Genomic DNA, 19803 nt, shown 5'->3' with positions numbered 1-19803 from the left:
TCCCCCCCACTTCACAGCATCCCCCCGCCCCCCTCCCTCGCAGCCCTCAGGACGCCGTGTTTACCCCGTGCGTGCCCATTGATTGGTTACCCGGGGCGTGATTGGCAGGTCTCCGGGGCGCGCGGAGAACCTCCTTCCGGCTGTTCCGATTGGCTGCTTTTTAATTGCGGGTCCAAACAAAACGGGGAGTACAACTCGGTAGTAAACAGTGCAGAGACAAACAGGGACGAGGACACAGGGAAAATGTTTGTGTGTTTTTATAAGGTTATTTAACATAAAAAAGAACAAACCAAAAAAAAAACTCATGTTATTTTCTCTCTCTGCTTTAAACCCCTGAAACCCCCCAACCTGTTTAAATGGTGGACATCCGCTTTCTAGTCTTAAAAACAGAGTTAAAGTTAACCTGTCGAGCTAACAGGCTTTCACCTGGACGCTGACACGTACTCGGTGGTTTCTGTCGTTTTTTATCTTTATTCCGAAAAGGACTTTACAATTAAAATGTATTATTATTATTATTATTATTATTATTATTATTATTATTATTATTTACTCCAGTCGCTTTCAGCCACCAGACGCCGTGCTGATGGAGGCAACATCGTCTTCTTTGTATTTTAAAAGTAAACGAGCGCGGCGGGATGAGTTATTATGTCTTGACGCTTTTTATTTTTAGTTGAGTTCATCCTAAAATCTTTCATCAATTTAGTTCGAGGACAATATTCCCCTCTTTTTTTGAGGGGGGGACGTTAAAGTGACCTTTATTTGAAAGTGCAAAGACAGGAAAGTAGGTAAAGAGAGGGGACATGCGGTAAGGGTCACCAGGCCGGGAATCGAACCTGCGACCTCTTCATCTGTGTTGTGCTGAACCCCTGCGCCACCACAGCACCCCAAGTGTATATATATATATATATATATATATATATATATATATATATATATATATATATATATATATATATATATATATATATATATATATATATATATATATAATTTTTTTTTTTTTTGATACATTTGTTTCATGAACCTGTCAGTGACTGATTTCATTACTCATTAATATTAATACACACAGTAGAAGTTTAAGGGGAAAACAATGTGTGGATCTAGACGTCACGGCTCTCTGTCAGCCAGCCTTCCTCCTCCTTCAGGTGGATTCGTCGCCAACTTTTCTTTGTCCTTTGTAATAAAATTTGCTCCCATTGTTGCTCCGTTCATTCAGAAGCTTCTAGATTCACGCTCAAGCCTCTCCAAACCACATGGGGCCCCTCAGACTGACACAATTTTTATGTAAAGTTGACAACAGAGAAAGAGTCAAATTATTTAAAGAAGAGTTACTGAGGGCCACTGAAGCTGTAACGGATGGGTCCCCTCTTTCTATGAGCCAGTAAATAGTGAGGATTTCTTTTAATCTGGTAACTTTTAGACTTTTTTTCTTTTTAATGTCTACTTTTTAAGCACAATTTCATCTGTTCAGCTGGAACTGAAGCTCTTCCATGTCTGGGCCTGAAACAATGACCCTATGGGTCCCTCCATAACCTCCATTACATCAGGTTAAAGCACACTTATACGTCTTTTTTACTGCTTGTATTCACAGCTGCTTAGAAGGAACTAAATATTCTCATGTCTATTTAAAGACAGTTTGACAACAGATTTATGTCTAAAATGAAAAAAGCCTCAAAAACAACCATCATTTCTGAATCTTTGTACCTTTTGTTTACACAGAAGACATTTATTTCTGTCTATTTAAAAACAGTCAACCAGTCAAGTCCTGATTTCTAACTTTAAAGTTAAACTTTCCCTTTTTTTAATTTATTTTTTCCATTTAATTCTAACCACAGTTTCAAGACGTAACGTGAAAAGTGACATCTTTTAATTCACAAATCATTTTAAATTATTTATTTATTTATTAATGCATTTATTTATTTTTATCTCCAGTAGATTAAAAACAACGAACCTCTGGGCTTTCCTTACATCAGGAAACGCTAATGTCCTCTCCGCGTCTGCACCAGGAACGTTTGGGGCCCATAGAGCCATGGGGCCCCTCCTCTATGCATTAATATACAGTGAGGATTCCTGGATAAATTTCCCAGAGATCCCTGCAAAAAGAAAAAAGGAAAAAAAAGGATGTACAACATCCATAAAAGGCGAGTCAATCGCCATTCTAGGAAATATTCCCCAGAAACCAGCGCAAACTCCTCTCTGATATATCATATGTTTATTTATTATTTATTTGCTTATTACACACATATATATCAAAAAAGGTCCCCAAGTTTCCTGCTGGGAGAGTTCATTTATTCTGTATGCAAAGCGGGGAAAGAGTGGGGAGAGGGGAGAGAAGGAGGTGGGGGGGAGGGAAAAAAAATCATCCCCAAGTATAACAAGAGACGAACAGTTAGTGCTGATTTTCATTTGCATAAATTTTCATATATTTTAGTGAAAATAATAGCGGGAGCAGAGCGGCGCTCCTGCTCAGTCGAGGCGGAGGAAAGAAAATCTGAGGGAGCAGCGAGTCGCCGGGAAGGGAGATAACCGCTTCCACGCTCCGTGGGAGCAAACCCACGCCACATCCTTCACTCTGGGACTGAAGGTAAGACAACCACCACCACCACCACCACCACCATCATCATCGTCATCATCACCTCTGCGGATTTAGCACACTTTCTGCGTCCTCCTATATGCGTCTCTTTTTACGCGACGTTTCACCCGCTCTGCTGCGCCATTCTGGAGGAAGTTCTGCTAATTAGTAGTTAAAAAAAAAAGAGCCGATTTATTATTATTATTATTATTATTATTGATAATAATAATAATAATAATGATAACAAACAGCCTGGCAGTAAGTGCTCCCCCCACCACCATTTTTCTTTCTTTTTTTTTTCTTTTTTAGCGCTAAACCAAAGAAGTGGGGAGCAGATGGAGGAGCTGCGCCGTTTTTGTAGCGAACGTCCGCCGGAGAAAAGTGCAATCAATCAGATTTTAAGCAGCGAGAACGAGGGACCAGAGGGGGGAGAACCCATCGGCTGGATCCTCGATTAAGGCGAATCGACTTTAAAGTTTGCTTAAAGTTTTTTTTATTATTATTTTATCTTCAACATGCATGCGCGCAGAGAAAGCAAAGCAGTTATCCGTTAATATATATATATGAGCTAGAACTGTTTCCCGTTAGAGTTGCCGGACTTTGAATGTTCCGTTTTTCCCCCGGAGTTCCTCCTCTTCCTCCTCTTCCAAGCCTCCGAGGCTGAAGGGGAGCCGCATTGCTGAGCCCCGCGCCCCGTCGCCATGGTGAGGCCAATAAAAGACGGGAACACTGGCCGCATTAAGCTGTATGTTTGTGCACTGGAGTCGAGATGAAAAACGACTCCGTGTGTGTGTATGTGTGTGTGTGTGTGTGTGTAAGAGAGAGAGAGAGAGAGAGAAAGACAGAGAGGGGGGAGGGGGGTGCGGGGGCTGGAGAACGTTTTTCACAAACTGAAGGAAGAAAACCACTTTTCGTCTAAAAGTGACCCAAACATGTGAAATTACTCATCGCAGTTTTCTTTCTAAATGTGCAGCCCCGCTTATTCCTGTGCACGCCCCTGCTGCCACCACTTTATGTTCTGTCTCTGTTGAGTCGCTCTTTTTATTATTATTATTTACTTCCTGACAGTTTGGTTTATTTGGGGGTTTTTTGTTTGTTTTTTTGGTAAGAGTGTGTGTATGATTTGGTCATTAAATCCGCCAGGTGTCGCGCTCACTCATGATGCGAACGTCACCGGTTTATCCTGCAGGTTGGCGCAAAAAAAAAAGAAAGAAAGAAAAGCCCATTTTGTCAGATTGTCCGTCTTGTTTATCATTTTAAATACTGAAATGATACAATAGAAACACAAATGAGTCAGTTTCTATCCCATTTAAATGCACTCGTGTTTTTAATAAACCCTCTTGCTTAACATTAAAACTAAGAAGTGGTGCAAACTTTAGCTGATGACGCAAAACAGAGCTAATAAATATGACGAGCCAAATTATAATTCAGATATCAGATTATTTACATTATATCCTCAGACAGGGAGAGAAATTGTCATATGATGGCTTTGACCCCCCCACCCCCTCCCCCACCCCCCTGCGCCTGCGCACCAGAGCCGCCACTCAGGCTCCTCAGGTCCGGCCTCCATGTGCATTATGGCTGTTTGGCGCAAACATATATCGGAGCTGCGACTTTTTTTGTGGGGGGGGAATTGCACGCAACCGAGAGCGGTAGGAATTTCTGAACCATCGCGGGAGTTTGCAGGTTACTCCTGCGGGAGGAGAGAGAGAGAGAGAGAGAGAGAGAGAGAGAGAGAGAGAGAGAGAGAGAGAGAGAGATGCATCTCCTGCAAGGCGCCAATAATTAACAAAATGAGGATTTTTAAAAAAAAAACAATTATTTATTTATTTTTTAATGTAGGCTTGTTGCACGTCAGCTCCAGCGAATTAAGGAGGGAAATCAATTAGCGCGCATTAATCTATTGTCTCTCTCCTCTCCATAAAAACTGATTTTCGGCCGTAAATTTCAGACACTTCTGTGGCTCGCCCGCCGCATATTCGCATTAAATTGATGCAATTCCCGCCGCTTTTTAATTATGGCACACTTAAAGTTGCCTGTGGGCTACATAATTTATTTGCAGCCCCCCAACCCCACATCACGCTCGGTCCGGCTCGCTGTAATCCGACATACGTTGAGCGTGTCAGGCCCAAACGCTGATTTAGAGCCGAACTTCGCAGCACTTAGACGGTAATATATACCGTTAATTAAATGGGCTTCAAGCAGGCCTTCGGTGTCAGACATGAATGGGGATTTTCCCCTCATTCAGACAGGCTTTTTATTATTAATATGCTTCATGGAGTCTCACACACACACACACACACACACACACACACACACACACACACACACACACACACACACACACACACACACACACACACACACACACACACACTCACTAACTGCTCTGTGAAGCTAAAGCGCGGAGATGCTCCAGATGTGCAGGTGAAGATGAGATGTTGAGAGTTTAACTGGACTCTCATCAGAATTATTGCGCAGATTTTCGATATTCGCGCCGCTGTTTGCACTCAACAGGCCGCTGGTGTCATTCTAAGTGGATGTCAGTTTGACTTTTGCGTAAAGTTTAAGCACGCGGAGGTAGTGCTAATTTTTTGTGCACCAGCAGGGCCGTACAGAAGACATTCAAGCGGCAGGGGCCCAATTTTTGAAAAAAGGAACGTGTTGAGCAAAATCAACAAAAATAAAGTCGGATTTATTTTTAATATGAAATATTATAAAATATTTGTGTCAATCATAATATTAAGGCTTTTTAAATGATAGAAATTAAAATTGAATAAATAATTACAAGTGAGTGACATAAATATACTCATGTACCCAAATAGAAAGTTTGGATTTGTTCTAAACTAGTTGGGAGGAAAATAAAAGAGAGAAAGAAAAAAAAAACAGGAAAAAAATATGTAAATAAGGTTGTTTAGGTGCTGGTAATGGGGTTGATCATTCATATTCCAGTTGACCCGGTCCGACTAGCAGCGGTCCCACAGCATGATGCTGCCACTTTGTTTGACAGTTGGTCTTCCTTGCATGAAAAGTGCAATAAATGTAACTTTTGCTTTCAGTTATTATTTTTATGAGTCATTTTTCGAGAACCAAACCCTTCTCCTACTCTTCATGTCATGTAGCTCTAGCTAAAGTTACAGTGGCGTTTGCACTGTGGCAGCACATATCCCACAGGATCATGCTGCCACTATTTTTGCCATCTGGTTCAACAATAGAAACTATGAAATAAATTTAAACTTGCACGTCAAATTCTTGTTCTCAAGGAATTATTCGAGCACTGGAAACAACTTTCCATATGTATCCCCAGCAGTGCCACCCAGCATAATGCCGCCACTTCCATGAGTCACATGAGTGTGAGTTTATGCAGACTGTCCTGTTGGACAGCGCTACATGCTAATCAAGACTGATGCTGCGCATTAAAGATGCACTATATGCTATAAACAATAAACGAAACAAGTCCAGTCTGCACTCATCCAGTTGTCGCTCTCTCTCGTTTCTTTTTCTTCTTCTTGTTTTTGTTTCGTTGAGCAGTCCCTGAGGAACAGGTGGGGGAGGGGAGGGACATCAGCCTCCCCAGGATTGCATTAATCAAAGTATTTATTTCCCTCGGGGAGCGCGGCGCAAATCACTCCAGATCCCAGAAAGATTGGAAAAAAGAGACGAGCGGAGCACCTCGGCTGCAGTTCCAAGAAACTCTGCAAAACAAAAACGGAAACATCGAGCCGGACGTAGAGCTGTCCAGGTAGAAGTCCTGATCTGGCTCTGGGCCAGGAGAGAAGTCAATCCCCAGGAAAGTCCACCAGCAGGAAAACCTTCCTCTGCTCCGTTCGCCAACTTGCTCCATGTGACGTTGGGCTAATAAATCAGCCGCTGCTAGCAGCCACACCGCGCTGATGAGGCAATAAATACAGCAACCAATACGCCGCCTGTTATGGGGAATGCAAATACAATAATAGGGCTGTAATGCCCTGCCTTGTTTTTCTGGCCTGGCTTTGATATTCATGAGGGAGATGGGAGGAAATGTCATCTGCAGGTCTTTATGGTTCCTGTCTGCGCTGGAAGCTTTAGCATCCAGCGCTGTAATCTGAGCCGCAGCCTTTCAAAGTAAAAGCTGGATTTTAAGCATGAGGAAGAAAAGCGAAGTTGCAAAAGCAACATTTTAGATGAGCAGGTGGATTTCAGCTGAAGCTCCCGTCTTACACACATCATTTTGTAAAATTAAAAATTAAATTAAACGCCACTGTAACTTTAGCTAGAGCTACATGACATGAACTACATCGTTTAAAGCTGCGTGTAGCCGTGATTCAAACGGAAGCTACTGGTGAATCTTCTGTGGAACTTGACTTTAGACTATTCATGGAAATTTTGCATTATTTGTCACATATTTATATTTTTCGTAAAACATATCAAATATGGTTAAAGAAAATGTGGCTGAAATACCTGGGCTCAATGCTAGCTGACTTTCTCCATGATTTGCAGAGGAGCCAATCATGGAGTGCCGTTTATTTTCCTTGGTGTTGATTGGCTGAACACCTAAAAAGTGGAGATAAGGAAGACGGTAGATGTTAGCTTCTATGGCAGTGCTAAGATGATGTCCACTGTGTTTTAATGCATATTCAGGCATAGTTGTTGTTTATATATTAGTTAACAGATCAAATCCACATTCTTACATTCATAATTCATCATTACTAATTATACATTTGTATGATTTTGGATCTAATTTTGGCTAACCCTCCCCCTCACGTCACTAAATCTACTCCCACAATGTGGCTGCAGGTCAGTTCAATAAAATCCTGACTGCATAAAGGCCTTTAAATTAAAATGTAGAACTTTCTGGAGTGTAAACATGTGTGAGCCTCAACATCAACTGGTTAACTGGTTTCATTTCTGCATGTGTACAGTATAATCACCATCGGCTCACCAGTGTTAAATGGCCGCCATGTCCTGTTGTGCGGTTGCTCGCGTTGATTCATTCAGGCATTATGCCGGGTGGCGCTGTGCACACTGGCCCGTTTGTTTGGAAATGGGTTTACATGCGTCTTCCTCTGGATGCCGCTCCCACCTCCTCCTCTTCTTCTTCATCCTCTCACACCCCAGAGTGGGTAAACTGGAAACATGCAGCTGGGTGATCTGGAACAGAGGGCATTCATTTAGGTGATGTAATTGAGCCCATGTCAGCCATGTTGGAGCTATTAGGCTGGGGCTGCTGCGGCGGCTGTAAACAGCTGATTACACGCAGCATCCTTCTCTCATTTCCACAGATCGACGTGGAGTTGGAGCCGTGTTCAGGCGGCAAGTTTCACTTTCCCACAATGCAACATGTCTCTGGGTTTAAGGTCACCCAGGATGAGTAATAATTAGCAAACGTCTACAGGCTGCAGGCTGGAAAACATCAGACTTCTGTTTCACTTTAAACGGTTAGGCTAAATCAGCATCAACTGGGACAGAAATCTTCAGATTCTTTCTATGAAGGCGTCAAGAAATAATCACAATGTTGACGTGGACAGATATTGGCAACATATTTTACCAAGATTTATGGAAGAAATCATAAATAGCATAACGAAAACTCCCAATTTAGGAAAATAGTGATAATGTTTATGATTAGTAGCATATTTTGACGGAGCAAAAACTGAAACACGGTTGGTTTCGGCCATAATAACGTACGATTTGCTTGGGGTTTATTAAAATAACAAATATTTACATTTAACAAAAAATTATCTTTTAATTTAGCAGTTTTGCTTAGAAATAAGTGATCATTTCAGTTTAACAGGGCTAGATTGCTAGATTTTAGGCAACAATATAGAAAATTAATGTCACAAGTAAGTTTTTAAAAACTACTGACATTGTTGCATAATTATTTAGTCTCGTATTTACATTTACATGAAAATAAATGTAGACAACATTTTGCATTTAGGAACAGAATTGACCTTTTTTTAAAATTTAATTAATAAAAAACTTAAAAGGTTTTCTATTTGTTGTCTTTTTGAGCAGTTCTGCTCCATCCGTATTTTCCCTCGACAATCTATTCAATCCGTAGAAGAGCACCTGTTGCTCATTGTGTCTATGGGGATCAGCACTGCCTCCTATCATTGAGGCACGGTACTGCACTGCCTCGCCGGGTCTTCTTTCATGTATTTCAACAGACGATATGTAAATTCTGAGATTTTGACCATAAAATGTTGACATTACCGACAAGAAAAACTGTTTATAGAAAATCCAAGCGGACAAAGTGATTTTCTTTCATCGTTGTTAGCGCCTATTTTATTTCTCATGGCTTTATTTTTACTTACCAGGTTTACTCACCTGCCTCCCCTGACCACAAAATCAATCTGGCAAACAAAATCAATTATTGACTAAATTTATCAAACGCAGCTTCAGTTTCGCTCTCTGTGGTAGAAACGAATCACATTTTGACACCTTCATGTGCATGCAATTAATCTCCAGAAATAAAACTGGCTTCTTTTAGGTTGCATCATATTTATCTTTCACCTTCAAGGTTGTTAGGAGAGGCAATTCATGTTTTCCCGAATTTCTAAAATATTTCCCCAGAGTTTGAAAGTTTCTTTCACAGAAAGGCGCTGAAATGAAAGTCTTCTCTAATTTTAATGAAACGTAAGAATTTGGTCAGTCATAAATTGTCATCATCCTACTTTAGGGACAGTAGACGGGCCTCACATTGACCCAGGCGTCAATGTAAGGCCCCTGGGTCTAACCGCTGTTAGCTCGGACCGCTAATTGCGGTCCTGCAGTGCTGAGCTGGTTGGCGATTCTAGAATTTTTCTGGATCTTTTAGCCTGTTATTTTTACATAAAAGGGATCTTTAGTTTCTACAGACGAGCGTCAGTTAGAAGGGATTTAAACAATGGAGCTCAGAGTTGAGCACAATAGAACTTTGTTGTTGGAGAATTGCCTCAGCATGCTCTGTCAAGTCAAATATTCCTCTGCACTTTCGGCGAACATGTGCTCTGAAGATGTCTGAGAATCCCTCTGGACCCAGGTTTGCCATCCTGACATAGATCCTCCTCACATCGTTCGCGCTGTGTGGAAAGGTGGTGTCGGCTGTAGTGTGTTCGGCGCCGTCGGTTTGGGACAAAAAAGCAACTCTTCATCACTACATCTGGTGACACATGCTGCTTTCGCAACGCCTCAAACTGCAGCCCGAAGAGCCGAGTCAAGGTCCTCCGCAGGGACGCCTCCTTTGTCTGCCTGAACTTTATATAACTGGGGTGTCATGTAAAATGAAATTACATGCAGCTCTGCTGTGCATCTAGTTATCCTCAGAGTGTAACCTTCATGGCAGAGGTGTGAGCTTAGCGGAGCATTCTCTGCGGTTATGGCTGCTTTGAAATGCCTTCCTCCACACTTTGCACGGCTGTTTGTCTGAAGCCTTTCTGGATTAGTCCACAAACAAATTCCCCCCCATCCCTCCTTTCCTAGCAATGACTAACATGTCTGGTTGCATTGTCAGCATCTCTGAATGATGCAGTTACGTAATGCTGCTCCTTTCATTCGCTGGTTCTCACTCGTCTCTGAGGTTTTCATCGAAAATGCGGCAACAGGAGCTTGTGCCACACCTGAGACAAACTGGGGATTAAATGTGTGTTTTCTAGTTGAATACAATTAACTATGCTTTATGTTACACGTTTTATGTGTTGATTGACGTGACAATCGACCCAAAAGGTAGCAGTTTTTCTTAAAAATCTGCAGACACTTTCTTTATCAGCCGTGTCTCCGATTAGGATGCCAGATATTTTAAGTCACAAATGTTCAGAAAAAATGTCTCAAAACGGAGACTAAATCCTAAATATTTACAAAAAGCATTGGATGCTACGGTTGAGAGATTAGGATGCAAATCGCATTGTTGAAAAATTGGCATGCTATAACTGTTTGGATAATTAGCATGCCAACATCTGGGTAAACTAGCATTCTACAACTATGACTGAAAAATTAGCAAGCTAATTCGATGGTTGGATAATTAGCATGCTAACACCATGCTAAGTTAGCATAAGAAATCTTATAGTTGTAAAATTAGAATGTTAATGCTATGGTTAGAGAATTGGTATGCTGATGATATGATTATAAGATTAGCATCTGTGGCGCATAAAAACTGATTAAACTCAAAAGCAAACTTGTTTTTTTGTAATTATAATATAATATTATATGTACATTTATATATATGTATAATTATACATACAGATGTAATTATAATGCGGTAAGATTTTTTAAGTCCAACTGTAAAAACTCTACACAAAAAGGATTACTGCTGATGCAGCGCTACATTTTATTGTGAATTCGGTTGTTTTCGGATGAAGCATGAAATGCATCGCAAATGGTAGTGAATATTAGCAAAGCAGTCTAGACCAGGCACATGGAAAATGTGGCAACAATGTCAATGGCCTGGCTGTAATTTGGACCCTTCCCTTTGTTCCTCTTTCAGGAGACCCTCACAAGCACCAAACTTTGGTTCCTCCTCGTCCCCGGTGCAGAACCTGTGGGGGTAAGGGCGCAGTGTGTATATTAGCCTGAATGTGTGTGCGTTTGTGTCCTTCCCCAAGCAAAGCGGACACGCCGTCTCCCCAGCTTCCGTTTTTCCCTACGCACGCCTGCTACTTCTGCTGGAGTATTCACGCTTCGGGCTGTTTTTCTTTGAGAGAGAGGCAAGAGGAAAGACGGAGTATAAAAATATGCAAATGCTATTGTTGAAGGGGCAGAGCGAGAACGGGTGGGGGTTAGGGGTGCACCTCCTCACCGATACCACTCCACCTCCATCCATCCAGAGCTCACAGACAGGGTAGGACCCGGGAGGGGCGGGGGGCACTGTCAGGAGCAGGATATTAAAACACACTGAAAGGCCAGCATCGTCTATTCCAGTTGAACCCTTTTCTTGATCTGCTCAAAGATACAAAGTGGCCCACGCAGGCCAGTCATCCAGCTTTACTGCCAACCTTCATCGTAAACAAATTGAGGCTGGATCCAGGAGGCATGAACAGCCAGTAAATCTGAGCAGGTAGAGACCCTAGAGGCAGGCTGTAAACCGTAGGGTCACGCAGATGGAATTTCATAGCTGCGCTTCATTATGTCACGTTCTGCGTCGCCACCTCAGTTGGTCTCACCTATGTGCACCCCGCAGCCGGTCGGCTGCTCACAGCGGAGGCTGATCATTTCACAGCAGCACTGCCAGGCAAATGGCGGTTCAGTCTGCAGCCAAATGGGTTATAATACATCAGATCTCAAATTTGGATTGTTTTTTGTTGAAAACATGTAACCTCCATCAAATTTTATTAACTTTTTTCATTGTTTTGTACTCATAGCAGCATGGAGTGAACGCTGCTCAGATAAAAAAAAAAGGGAAATATCACCCATAAATAACTGAAATATCTCATATCATACAGTGTTTTTAGAGTTATAGATAAATCAGTTGGAGCTCTCTTCAATGCTCTCAGACAATCTGCGAAACTGGCAATCATAATAATTCAACTTCCTCCTGTAACTATCAGTGGATGTTAGCTTTAGCATGTCAATACGAGCATTAGAATAATGACTTCCCAAACAGGCAAGGTCGACAATGAACCGTCATGCTGTGTTCTGTACGACCAGAGGTATTTTCTTTCTTTCTTTTATTTTAAAATCACAATAACTTATGGATTCTTTAGACCAGGTGTCTCAAACTCAATTTACCCGGGGGCCGCTGGAGGCAGAGTCTGGGTGAGAGCGGGCCGCATAAAGGATTCCACAAAAAACATTTAAAAAATATCCTCAAATAATTAAACGCCATCAACATTTAATTATTTGTCCAATACATGAACTGCAGGCTTTGGCTTTGACAAAGACATGATGAGGGTGTGACAAAATTTTGTTTATTCCACTTGGCGTCGCTCTTGTTCTACGCTTCACAGAAGTCTTTAGAAAGCTAGCAACGTATGAAGAACGTCTCGACGCGTGACGTCATTACCGCTTCTACTTGTCACAACAGCGCGGCGGATTACGAGCAGCCCGGTAGCAGTCGCCTTTCTCTGCATTTGATCGTGGCATTTGTTAATGGTAGAAAGTACTGGAATGGTGACTGCAGGGAAAGGCAACTGTTACCGGACTGTTCCATCATCCGCCGCTCTATTGTTACAAGCGTAGTGTGCATGTAGTCAGTGTAGCTTAGCCTAGCACCAAATGTCAGCCATGACGAGGAACGGCTGGCGGGACTTCCTTCAGAGATCTGCTCACCCTGTGGGCCGCACTAATATTATACTTTCATATCAAGGTAGAGGCCATGAGACATCGTACTGCGGGTAGCAATTGGCCTGCGGGCCACGAGAATGAGACCTCTGCTTTAGACATTAGCTTGAATATGAGGAAGAAGACGAGGTCCTTGGGTCCTTAGCCCTGATCTGACGTACCTTCCTTCCTTTTTTTTTTCTTCTTTAAAATCTAACTTCATATTTGAACATATTCAAAGGTTTTAGAGAAGGAATTCTCATTTAACAAGCCATTGATTTTGGTCTCTCCCAATGAAAATGTGATATTCTTAAGCTGACTTTTTTGTTGGCGCAACCGTCTCAAAATTGCACATTCTGTCACCAGGTCGTAACCTTTGGCTTTCTCGTTTTCCTTTCAGATCAACACATCCACGTTAATCAGGCAGACTCCTTCGTGTTCATCCTTTTGTCGGGTTACAAACACAAACTGGATGATAATAAGGCGACAGGAAAAGGGACGTAATCATGACGTGGGGAGTAAATTGATAACGATGAGGAAGAGGACGTTTGTCTCAGTGGCCTCACGCTTCAGGAAGACTTTCAGCAGCTGTTGTGAAGCCAGCTCTGAAGAAAAGGAATGAGAATAAGGTGGATAAACAGATTATTAGAAGAAGCAGACCGACTGAACCAAGAGAACTCCAACTTTGTAGAAATGAGAGCGGCAGAAACAGATCTAATGAATCGGGGGGGTTGAGCGGGAGGGGTGGGTAGTGTCAGGGAAATGATGATTAATTCTGTAGCGCTGATACAGGTCTAAATGATATAATTTGGGAATATTAGCGGGAACATTAGCTGATGAGGCGGTGGACTCGGAGGGGTTCCTTCTCTTCCTTTTCTCTGCTCCTTCCCCAGTTATTATAGATTAATCCATAATCCGCGCCACCTAAAGACAGTTTTGTCAGCCGAGCTCAGGGATGGAAGCTGTAGATTTGTGCTCTTCTTAAACGTATCTCTGCTCCCGCTTATTTCCCCCCATCGGCGTGATGTCACATTGTCACGTCTCTTCCACTGGAAGCATCTCGCTCCGGCAGATCCGAGGTGCGTCTTATCGCTTTACGTAACCGGAAACTCATCGCGCGCGCCGTTCCTCGCGTTTAATCCGACACAAAACGGCGTTCAAGGTTTCCGTCGCTCAACAATGACGAGATAGGAATCATGTTTTAGTGGCTTTTTGGAATCTGTCGCACTGATAAATAGTATTCTCTCTTTGCTTATTTTTTTATTTATTTTTTTTTGCTCTGTCTCTGCAGATCTGACAGGGTCCTGCGTGCGGAGGACGACCTCGGAAAAGAACTCCTGGGTTTAATTCGACGCATTAGCTGCAGTCACACTCCAGCGCCGAGCACAAATCTCTAAATCTGGAGCAAATTCAGCTCCTTTAAAGCACGGATCGTCTGCGAAATGTTGATTTTCTCAAGACGGTGAGCGTGACGTCTCTTTACGTCGTCTTCGCCGTGAAAAATCTGTATTGTGTTTTTCGCAAGTGTGCAATAAAAAACAAGTCAGCAGAAGCCGAGCTCTGTGTCTGTTTGTGTTGAAAACGAGCGCACCCTGAAGCGCCTCACTTGGGTCTCTTCTTCTTCTTCTTCTTCTTCTTCTCTTCTGTGTCCTCAATGACCCTCGAGGCTAGGACAAGCGTCTCTTTGAGGACAGATGGACAGACAGTGAACCAACAGCCAAACATCGGGCTCTTTAAGACAGCAGAGCTGCGATCCAGCCCTTACTGTCAGGCACTTCCTGTAAATATGTTTTTAGGTGTGTTTGCGAATACGAATGCCAGCGAGTTGACAGGAGCAGCGCGGCGGCGGCGGCAGGAACACAGAGAGAGAAACCCCACGGAGCCGCGGATTTAAAAATATCTGCCCCCCGCCACCGCCCCCACCCAAAGAGGAACGAGGGAAGAAAAGCAGCAGTTCGCCGGCACAGATTGGGGTGAATTTGTCACAGCAGCAAAAACTAAAAAACACGTTTCACACAGTGGCACAGTCAAGTTTCTATCAACAAAAAGTAAAAAAAAAAAAAAAGACGGAAAAAAGGTGTGTGGAAAAAAAAAACTCGGTACACACTTTATGCTTTCATTGGATGTCACAGGGAAATAGTTGTTTGCTGCTGAAACAAGTTTCTGTGAGCACAACACCAGGTAGGAAAGACATCAGCACTGACCTCTGGGTGTACACAAAGAGGAAGAGGAAGAGGAAGAGCAAGCATCTCCATGGAGAAGAGGGATCAACATGAATGAAGCAACATGATGAAGAAGAGTGAACAAAATCCTCCTCGTGATGAATTAAGGGTGGGGCATCCATGGGATGTACTTACTTTTTCCACACAAACGTTCTCCCGTTTTATCGTTATCTAGTAGATAACAATAAACTGTAGCGTGCTGCCAGTTTTCGTACACTCGATGCGATTGTTTTCCCCTCTTGTCGAACTGTTAAAATACAGCAGGGTGTACTTTCTTTTCCAAACTGGACAGTGATCAGTGTGTGGAAGCAAATGTAACCCAGAGCAGAGCAGGAAGTGACCGCTAGTTAAGATGAAGCTTCCTCCACGCGTCAGCCTGATCTGCCAGACAGCCATCGATCGGGCTGCTCGTTAGGAGAGCAAGGCCGGCCCGGAGGATGGGTCCTGACACCGTTAACACCATGCTCTTTAACGAACCACCGTCAGCGGAGCGGCACCCCGTCATCGACCCCGCCGGCCCACCGCGGACCCCTTCCTGCTTGGCCGGGACGAGAAGAGAGCCGCGGCATGTGGCGCTATCGATCCACAGGCAGCAATTTGTTGCCTTGGAAACAACTGAGCAAAGACATACATATTAAATACAGAAATTTGAAAGAGCATCAGTTGAACCAGACTCAGTTTTCATCCGGAAGTGGCAGCACAATGTCAGGACGGGAAACCAACAGCAATGATCTTCCTATTGTTTTTGTGTTGGACAGTTGTTCCTAAATGCTCTATGTAAATAAATTTGATTCATTAAAAAAAATAACCAGTTTTTACATCCAGAAAATCCAGATGCTTTCATCCAATCAGACAGACAGCTTCAGTTTGTGTTTCTGGTTTTCACTGGACAGTTGTTGGTTGTTGAAGTTCCACAGCTCTTTGCTCTGGACCAATAACTCCAACATGAATGTAACATGATCAGATTTATGAGGTATGATTCCACAAAGCCGAAACATTTAGACGGTGAACATTGCAGCAACTTTAACAGAACCGTTGACATTAGAGATGAACTTATTGACGCCATATTTCCTTGAACGCAAACCTAAACATGTAAGCTAGCAGCCGCCGCCGCGCAGGTAGCGGCGTCGTTGGCGGCTCGTTTCCTTCCTCGGGCGTCTGACCGTTTTTCCGCCGAGGCGTCTTCACAGCCAGGCTTGGCAGAGACTCAAGTCGACCGAGGTGGAGTGGTTGGATGCCGGAAGGCCGCTGGGGAAACACTGCTAGCTTTGCAGAATGAGCTGCTGCTTCATGACTGCCGTCATCTGAAGGCATTCAGAGAAATATCATTAGCTGTGCTTATCAGATTAGCTAGAGAGAGGGATTAGCAAGACTGTGAAACACTTAGACACTCGGAGTGAGCGGGGGTGGGGGGTGGGAGTTTTGTCTGCGCAAGTCAATCTGGTTTAATCGGAGCGTGCCGATGCAGTGATAGATAGAAAAACAAAAGGTGTGAGGAGGAGTGGAGAGCGTCGTCGGCGCAAAGTGAACTGTCAGAGCCGGGAAGGAAATGTTTCAGCACAGAGGGGAAAGTGAAGGATGAGGAAAATAGCAGCACAATGAATCCAGGCTGCAGCATGTGTGTGTGAAGGAGAGAGAGAGAGGGGTGTGTGTGTGATCAGAAAGTGAATGAGCCGTTTCAGCGGCTGCCTCTCTCTCTGTCGGTGGAAATGAGCTCGGCCGTGCGGCGAGCGTGGCGACCTCGTGGATAACCCCGCACTGTTCGCTCCCCCCACCCCCCACTAAATGATGCCTACTGTATCCTGCCTGGGGGTGGGAGGGTGGAGGGGTGAGGACGGGAGAGGAGACAGCAGCGCTCCCCTCCTCCCTATTTGCTCCCATCAGCCTGTCTGGACGACTTGAAGGAGCAAAGAAACGTGTTGGTAACATTCGGACTGCTCACTTCTGACGCGTCAGGATGAACGCTCAACATTAGATTTTAGAATATCAGAACCAAAACATGTTTGCCTGCAAGCTTTCCTTCTAAAAAAAAAAAATTAAAAGTAAATGAAGCGATTCAGGTTGGATTAAAGTTAGCGTGTTTAGCGCATCCTGAGTCATACGGCTTAGATTAGAGTTGATTTTTGCTGTGGAATCTGCAGTTTTATACCTAATGCTATCGCTAATGCTGATTTCAAAGAGTTTGCGTTCAACAAACTGATAGCATTATTTAAAAAAAACAACTTTGCATAGCTTTTATTTTCTATTTGATTATTTACCTAATCTGCCCCATTTTACCACACAACAAAGATTCGGTTCAGCTTCGGTCAGAGCGTCCAAGTGCTTCGGAAGGCTGACAAATGAATACTGCAAAACAAATATACCAAAAGAAAATCCAGCATTATGAAAATAAAAACTTTTTCAGGATATTTAATCTCTGACCTTAACTCATCATGTCAACTTGTCACTGCGATGACCCTTCAGCACTGTGTTTTAATCTGTTTGGTACACTTAGGAAAACTTATTTCAAACATATCTATAAATGTTGGTGCCATGAAACATTTGGTGAACAAGAAGGTGATGCTAATTAACCGAAGCTAACAATCGCCAATGAATGAAATAGATGACTTCTGTAAGGGAGTACGTACTTTTCAGTGAGAACCTGAGCTGCGTTGTAGCAGATAAAGTTTAAGGCTGTTTTTTTGGGGGTGGGGTATGAGTTCAGGTGTAAACTGAGCAGACCCGGACTCAACGTGGGGTGTGTGGCAGCTTTCAGAGATCTGATTCTAACCAAGCTTTTGCTTGCAGTTCTGTCAGCTTCCATCTGCCTCGGACAGAAAACTCACGAGGAGCAAACGAAGAGAGAGAAGGAGGAGAAAGAAAAGTTAAAACTGGGGATAAGGAGAAGAAGATGTGCACCTGCAGAAACAGAGAAACAGAGAGAGAGATCCCCCTCCTCACAGGGGGAGCCAGCTGGCCAGATTGCATGTGAAACCAAGGCTTTGATGCAGGTAGCAGCTTTCTGCCCCCCCCACCTCCTCACTCTCTTTCTTCAAGGTTTCTCTCGCCCAAGCAACAACTCCAACCAGAGCGGCCCTCCAGCAGGCACAGGTGGTATTGCTCACTCCAATTTAGCTCAACCCGCCGACTTGAAATAGTGCGGCTGTCACAGGCAATCTGCAGCACGAGATGGACCGCCGACTCCAGCGGAGAGCAGGACTGGAGCGGGGGGACGGGGTAACGGAGGGGAGAGGACGAGGAGGAATTCTTCCTCCCCTGCTGAGTCTCTCACATCCAGCAGCAGCAGCAGCAGCAGCAGCAGCAGCAGCAGCAGCAGCAGCACATGTCGGCTGCTAGCTCAGTGCACGCAGAGGTCAGAGTCAAACCCACAGCTTGCTTACAGCAGCGACAGGCCCGGCTGCCACACCCTGCAAAAGCTGCTGGAGCTTTATAGCGTATTCATTTTTTTTTTACAAAATACCGTATTTTCCGCACTATAAGTATTATAAGGCGCACCTTCAATGAATGGCCTATTTTAAAACTTTTTTCATATATAAGGCAATATATAACGCATTATAAGCGCATAGAATAGACGCTTCAGTTTGGGTTGCCAATTTGTTCCGTACTCTATTATTACACATCCACATTTGTAAAGAAGTAGTCCCCGAGTGCTTTATATCAGCGTTTCCCAACCCTGGTCCTCAAGGCACACTGACATGCATGTTTTAGATCTTCCCCTGCTTCAACACACGCCATTCAGATGATTGCAATTCAGCAAAACCCTGTTAATCAGCCATCAATTGAAATCATGCGTGCTGAAGCAGGGGAACATCTAAAACATGCAGGTCAGTGTGCCTTGAGGGCCAAAGCTGGGAAACACTGCTTTATATAGTAGGCTGTCCCAGTCATTGTTTCACTCACGGTGTTGGTGTTGCGATATTGTGCCCAACTGCTTTCTGGGTAACACAGACCAACCAACACGCTGCCGCCACAGTCTCTGTCTCTCTTCCCCTCCGCCCCCCTGGCTTTAAATGTATTATCAAACTTTATTAACAAACCAGCGTTCTGACAACTATCCCAGCATGCACCACGCACTTCTTCTTCTACGGGGGAAAATGAAGTCGGCGGCTGCTTACCGTAGTTGCTAAACCTGTTGTGGCTCAATATTGGTCCATATATAAGGCGCACTGGGTTATAAGGCGCACTGTCGGCTTTTGAGGAAATTGAAGGTTTTTAGGTGCGCCTTATAGTCCGGAAAATACGGTAATGACAAATAAATAGTTAGACATTTAACCCGAAATCAGTGGAAAGGACTGTTGTGAAAGATCTGCTGTGGAGCAGGGCTGAATTGGGTAGTAGTTACATTTACTCAATAACATTTACTCGAGTAACTTCTTTTGAAAAAAAAAAGAAAACAAAGTACTTTTTACTTTACTCGAGTTAAATGTATGGATTTTCTACGCACTGAATGAAAAATAAACATATTTTAACCAAAAGTTCAGCAAACACAGCAAACCTGCAGTTTTTGTTAAAAGGTGAGAAGTTTTTATATGGAAAGAAACTGATTTTATTTGTTGTTACTTATATCAATTATTGTCATTTTGGTCCCTAAAATACCAAAATTTCAACTTAATTTTATATTTCGATCTGTACTACGATGTAATTTTAAAATATGAACCGACTGATGATTTGATCAGTTACTCAGCACTTTTTACCAAATACTTTCTTACTCTAAGTTAAGTAAAAATATGTTGAAATGTTGATTGTTTTCTTTACAATAAATAAATCTTTCATCTGAGGTTTATTTTTTAACACCAAAAC

At 43.2% G+C, this 19803-nt stretch overlaps 1 long non-coding RNA gene across 3 annotated transcripts; it reads left to right on the top strand.

The window, feature by feature from the left end:
* Positions 1–1951: 1951 nt before the first annotated feature.
* Positions 1952–17495, top strand: LOC103473619 (uncharacterized). 3 transcript variants are annotated; one of them, XR_014090733.1, is made up of 4 exons: positions 1952–2584; positions 2882–3276; positions 11010–11069; positions 14073–14333. It is a non-coding gene; the product is annotated as an uncharacterized LOC103473619 (long non-coding RNA). The 3 variants fall into 3 exon arrangements; XR_001776127.2 differs by lacking the exon at positions 2882–3276 and adding an exon at positions 14453–17495 and having other exon boundaries at positions 1971–2584; positions 14073–14243; XR_535053.3 differs by lacking the exon at positions 2882–3276 and having other exon boundaries at positions 1977–2584.
* The last annotated feature ends 2308 nt before the right edge of the window (positions 17496–19803 follow it).

This window comes from Poecilia reticulata, chromosome 2, assembly GCF_904066995.2.
Source record: "Poecilia reticulata chromosome 2, P_reticulata-male-v2, whole genome shotgun sequence".
Lineage (NCBI taxonomy): Eukaryota > Metazoa > Chordata > Actinopteri > Cyprinodontiformes > Poeciliidae > Poecilia > Poecilia reticulata.
Note: the sequence above shows the minus strand (reverse complement) of the source record. Positions and strands in the feature narration are given on the sequence as shown.